The following is a 6,000-nucleotide window of genomic DNA, read 5'->3' as shown; positions in this document are numbered from 1 at the left end:
TGGGTTCAATTCCTGGTACAAAAACAAACAAACAAACAAAAAAAAAACCAAAAAAAACAAAACAAAAAACAGTTACTTGCCCGATACTGTGTTCTTTACTGGCTCCTTCCTATCACAATTCTCCACCAGTGTTTCCTATAATCACCTCCAAATGAATTACAGTTGCCCTTCATAGCTATCCACAAGTTATGCACCCACAAATTCAACTGAAGATAAAAAATAAAATTCAAGAAAAAACCTGCATCTATACTGAATACATAATACCTATTATTCCCTAAACAATATAGTATAACAACCACTTATATCACATTTACATTTTATTAGGTATTATAAGTAATCTAGAGATGATTTAACATATTTAGAAGGATGTATGTAGGTAATATGTATAGATTATGCCATTTTAGATGAGACTTGAGCATCCTCAGATTTTGATATCTGTGACTGTGGTCCTGGATACCAAATCCCCCTCGAATATTAAGAAACAATTAAATTTGAACCAAATTCTTGTGCCAGGATCACAAAATAAAGGAGGCTCCAATACAAGGACAGATCCCTGTGCAGCTCTTTATTGGATCTACGTATTACTCTGGGCTGTCTCCTCAGCCTGGTAGTATATCCTAGGCTCTCAACAAACACCCGTGAATGCATGAATTTCTTCTCTAAAACCCAGAAGATAGTGACTGTCCTAAAATAAGTACATCCATGTTCAGAGAGATTAAATGGCTTACCTGTGGTGAAATAGGACCAGTTGGTAGCAATTGCCAGCCAGAAGTTGGAGTTCTTGGATTTTATTTCAAGTCAGGGTTCACTGATGGAAAATGACTGAGTATGGAAAGCTAATCCAGGTTAATTCCTGTTGATTAATCATTAATGTGCTAAGGAACTGCTGAGATTGAAAATAGGAATGAATAGTTTAATTTCAAACTAACTCCTCTTTATTCCCTCAAAAAGGTTTTTATTTTCTACATCTACATAGTATAGTACCAATGGCAAATGGTGGTGTGCTTGTGGAGAAATTGTCTTAAGAAATAGATAATAGGCAGGGAATTCAGCCACAAGGTCAGGAGAGTGGTATGGGGCAGATAGACAGTCACAGCTCTTTCGGCCTCTTAGGAACTTACATTTCAAAGAAACTGGTTTTGGCTCTAGTTCGAAGGGTTAGTTTTTTGTTCTTGCAGTACTGGGGATCAAACTCAGGGTCTCACGCACCCTAGGCAACTCCCCTACCACTGAGCCACACACCCAGCCCTTTTTATTTTGTATTTTGAAGAGGGTCTTGCTAAATTGCCCAGGCAGGTCCCCAGCTTGGCATCCACCTGCCTCAGTCTCCTGAGTAACTGGGATTACAGGCCTGCACCACTGGATCTGGCTGAAGGGTTAGTTTTAAGAGATTGTTATAATGGTTAAAATCTAAACCTAAAGTTAATTTAATTAAATTTGGTTATGAAAAGAGTGTTGAGTAATATTTGGAGGAAACTCGTGTAATGAGGAAGTACCAACTACTGTTCGGTTTCCTGGGATACAGGTGAGTTTTCTTGGGTCAGAACCTCCCACCTTCCCCATTACCTGGAATAAAAAGGCCATAAGGTGGGTGATTAATTATTGCACTGGAGCTGTGCTTTAGGCCAGAACAAGACTGAAAGACTGAGCCTTGGGTGTACTCTCTCTAAACAAAGGGTGGGTGATGTCCACAATTCCTTGTATACCTTCTGGGTCTTCCACCCCAATTTCTTCATTTATTCAAGGAATTTTCTCTAGTGCTGATTGCAATCTCTTTGTACATAATGACTTATCCTCCCTGAGTTGCCCCCAGCAGTTGTGTTCCTAACCAGAAACCCCAGGGCGCTCTGCTTCCCGGAAAGTTTAGTTGGGTTTGAATAAAGCATTTTCTTGGATTGCGTAATCCTGCTTAGAGTGACACCCACCACCACCTCTGACCCGCGATGTACACAGGCGCAGGCCCAGAACTGCTGGGGATTCGAACCTTCCGCCTCCCACCTAGGCGGAGCCCATTCCAAGTCAGCTATGGCGAGCAGCGCCAAGGCCTGGAGTGGGCGGGGCCTGTCGGCGACCACCCCTAACTGGGCGGAGAGCTCGGGTCCCGCTCCGCCCCCGCGCAGAGACCGGCGCTACGCGGTTCCGCCCCTTCCCAGACCCGCCCCCCGCGGCTCCCCGCAGCTCCTCCCCTCTCCCATTGGCCGAGGGGGAGACCCTCCTCTTTGTCCAATGGCCGCCGCCGCGGCTCGGCCATTCGCGTCCTGACTGGCCAGCGATCCGCAGAGTGGCGGGTAGCGAACCAATAGGGAGAGGCGGCTCGATGAATGGCTGGCCCGGGTGGGGAAGGCAGGAGGCGGCGATCCCGGCGGTGGGGGCCGTTCGCCAGCTCCGAGGCAGAAAGTGCCACGACTCCACACGCGCGCACGCAGGCAGCGAGCGGCCGGAGCGGACGGCGGACGGGGCGGACGGCGTCGGGGTCGCGGCGCCTGCAGCTGCTTGGGGGCGGCTTCTTGGTGGAGGCTCGGCCGACTCCTCTCTCCTGGTTCGGCGGCGGCGGCGGCGGCGGCTCCGGCTCCGGCTCCGGCTCCGGCTCCGGCTCCTCCTCCTCCTGCCCTCTTGCTCTCCCTCTCGCGTCTCCGCCTGCAGGTAAGAAACTTGGCCAGGCCCTGCAGCAGCGGCGGCGGTGGCGGCGCGCGGGCCGGGCCGTCGGGGTGCCGGGGCCGGCCGAGCCGCGCCGCGAGTGACACGTCTCCTTGGCGGCCCCTCCCCCGGCGGCGCCGGCTCGCCCGCCGTCACCGCGGCCGCGGCCCCTCGGGGTGGGATTCGGGTGGGGGGGCGTGTGCCAGGGCCCATTCCTGTGCAGGGGCGGTGGCCAAGCGCGCCGAGCTGCGCTGACCCCACGCCCCTGGCCGTCTGGCGAGCTGAGGCGGCCCCGCGGCGCGACGTGGCGACCCCTCCCTCCTGGCCGGGCCGTCGGGCCGGCCCGCGCGCTCCTAAGTTGGGCTAAGAAAGTTGGCGGCGGGGCGGGGCGGCGCACAGCTGGCGGAGGAAGGGGTTAAGTTTCGGGAAGCTGCCGGATGACGTTGCCGGGCTGGAGTCCGGGCCGGAGGAGTGGGGGGGAGCTGGCGGAAGGTGGTGGAGGCCCGGGGGGGAGGAAGGCGGGATTGAATGGGCAACCCGAGGGCCGAGTGCGCCCGGTTTCGGACCGCCGATTCGCCGCGCCTCGGGGGGATCAGGGCAGCCCCGTCGGGGCGGAACCGGGCCGTAAGCGTGCTGTTCGGACGCCCCAGGGTGCTGTCCCGGGCGCGGACCTTCGGGCGGCCGCGGTGGCAACTTCCCGGAGTGCGGGACGAGGTTCCCTGCTCCCCCTGGCGGCGGGGCTGGGGCACCGTTTCCCCCGCAGGGCCGCGCGGAGTCCGGCGCGAGGGCGCCCGGCGGGGTCGGGGGCGCTCCGGGCCCAGCCCCGCCTGCCCCGCCCGGGGCCACTATGAATGGGTTGGCGGTGCCAGGCCCGAGCGGAAGCGGGCACCTCCGGCCGGGCGGCCAAGCTCGCTGGCACTCGTCCCGCTGCCCTCCCCAGTCCGCCAGGCTCCCCTCCTGCGCTTTGGGTAGGGAGAGTGCGACTGGGGCCCGTGTTTCCACTGGTGCTGCAGGGATGCTTTAGAGATCCCCTCTGCATTACAAATCACAAGTTGTAGCACTGCCTGGTGTTCTAGCACCGTGGAGGTTAGTTTTGACCAAGTCATCTTTCTCGGGCTTGGGGATCGTCTCCATTTCCCCGTCAGAAAAATGGGGCTCCTGATTCTGTGTACTTGCGAGAAAGCTGCGGAGGACCAGCACATATAGGGAGTAGTCAACAAGTGTTGGTTTGTCCTGTTGGGATGCGTTTTTAGGGACATGCCAGACACAGGAGCAAGGTGGGGCCGGGCTTCTGTTTGTCTACTGTAGACCACGCAGGCCTGCAGCCTGCAGAAGTCACAAGTTTGGATTCCACTCCCTAGACTACATATCTCTGGTCTCTTAACCTTTCTGAACCTGGGTTTCCTTATCTGTAGCCTGGAGATAGTACCACCCACTCACGATGGGGTCAGGTTAGCTGTGCAGGGAAGTGCTGGGACCTTGTGCAAACAGAATGCAGTTTGGCAATAACTCCATAGCATAGGTCAGAGGTCAGGAGAGACTGGAAACACCAAGGAAATGAAACTTTGGAGGCTCTTGGGAGCCTCCCACGTCTCTGTTTGCCCAGCTAGCTATTCACTCATTGTGCGGAAATCTTCCCTGTGATTAGCTGGTGTCTGGATGGAATTTTCTGAAGTTTGGGGAAAGGGGTCTAGTAGGGTCTCACATCCCAGGCTGAACAACTGCACATTTTATACCAGCCCTATGCAATTGGTGAGCATTCTCCTACTTCCTTCCACCTCTTTACACTTTTCCAACTGCCCTTGTTTGTCTTAACTTCTCGATAATTGAATACCCTGAGAAATCTCAGTGATCCTGCAGCATGCTATCTAACTATGGTGATGTCTTAATTTGTTTATGAACTTTCCAAAGGTCAGCCCGCTTTGGTCTGCCAACTTGTTTCCCTTCCAGAAGCACCTTCCGGTTCTGAGGTCCTGGAGATGCCACTTCCTTCTTTATTTTAGTAGAGGAGGAGAGGTCAGGAGAGACCTCCTAGTAAGTTTCCCTTTATATGGAGCAGAGCAAACTTGGATAGCAGGACAAACCCATATTATTGGGCTCCCGGGTTACACCCCAGAGGAGGGCAAGGAAGTGGTGTTGGGGTTTGGAAACAGAGGGTTTCCAGTGGGTAGAGCTATAGGCAGTATGTTATAAGAGAACTTTACCCTTCATACTTAGAAGTCTACTCTGACCATTTAGACAGGAGATTAAGAAGTTAGAGCAGTGCCATGGTATAAGGATATTTTTTGTTGATGGGAGAGTTTTAAATAAATCCTGAATAGAGTCATTTGAGCAATTATGCTCTTTGCTGAAATGAGTCCTAACTCTATAGGCTGCAATAATTATATAGCACCAAACTCGGTTTAAATGGTTGAATGCAAATGATTTAATTAGAATATTGGTTTATTATGTAGCAGGATACCTTTTTAAAGTATAAAATCCCAGATTCTTCTTACTCATTCTTTTTATTGCTGGGAGCATTAACTAATAGACAAATGACAGTCAGAGACAACAGTTCTTTTGAGATACAGGATTTTTTGCTAAAATCTTGTTTCTTGAGGCAAAAAATGGTTAGTCAGAACTTATGAAGGTGGGGACCATACTGTCCTTCTGTATATCCTGGACCTGCAATGGATAAAATCTAGTAAGTTTCCTTTTTTACAGAGTGGTGCAGACCTGGATCACAGGACTCCTGGTTTGACTGAAGCCTGGAGGAGGCCACGATTGAGGGATGAGGGCAAGAAAGGGATCTTGTGGTTTGGGAATAGAGGGTTTCCATAATTAATATTGATCAAATGAAGTGTCTACCATCCCTGGTTTAAATATTCTCAGTAGTTAATTCAGCTGTCTCATGGGATAAATGAAGCCGAACCCAACTTGATTTTTAAGGTTTACTATTTAGAGTCAGATTCGATAACTTTAATGTACATTTAGGATTTACAACAACCCTATTTTTTAGGATAGGGATGGTAGTCACCCATTTGGTGGATGAGAACATGGAGGCCCAGCAGATCAGAAGGCCGTTAGACTCATTCTTGTTGCCAGCTGCTAGGTGACATGGTCTCTGCCTTCCAAACATTCTGTGGAGTTTTATAATTCTGCCTTCTAGGAACCGTAATTACCCCAGAGATGACACAGAAGTAAAAGACCAAAATTAAGTTTCACTTGCAAGAAGGTAGAGAGTCAGTTGAAAGTGTGGCAAAGTGGCAATGCAAGAAGGTACTTTGCATTTCATTTCTTTATGAAGCATCTCTCTGCTGGACCTTCAAATTTATACATACAAATGAGGGACTTCTACTTCTTGTCTGAAGAAGCTGGTGTGAA

General features: G+C 51.2%; 1 protein-coding gene across 8 annotated transcripts in view; it reads left to right on the top strand.

The window, feature by feature from the left end:
* Positions 1–2,335: 2,335 nt before the first annotated feature.
* Positions 2,336–6,000, top strand: part of Rrbp1 (ribosome binding protein 1) — a 69,922-nt gene continuing 66,257 nt past the window's right edge. For 4 of the 8 annotated variants that reach the window (XM_047539151.1, XM_047539150.1, XM_047539152.1 and 1 more), the window contains exon 1: positions 2,336–2,643. The gene's annotated coding sequence lies outside the window, so the exon portion shown is untranslated. The remainder of the gene's footprint in view (positions 2,644–6,000) is intronic. The other 4 variants (XM_047539155.1, XM_047539154.1, XM_047539153.1 and 1 more) reach the window with 1 other exon arrangement.

Source organism: Sciurus carolinensis, chromosome 2, assembly GCF_902686445.1.
Source record: "Sciurus carolinensis chromosome 2, mSciCar1.2, whole genome shotgun sequence".
Classification (NCBI taxonomy): domain Eukaryota; kingdom Metazoa; phylum Chordata; class Mammalia; order Rodentia; family Sciuridae; genus Sciurus; species Sciurus carolinensis.
The sequence above is the reverse complement of the archived record's forward strand: the minus strand, read 5'-3'. Positions and strand labels throughout refer to the sequence as shown.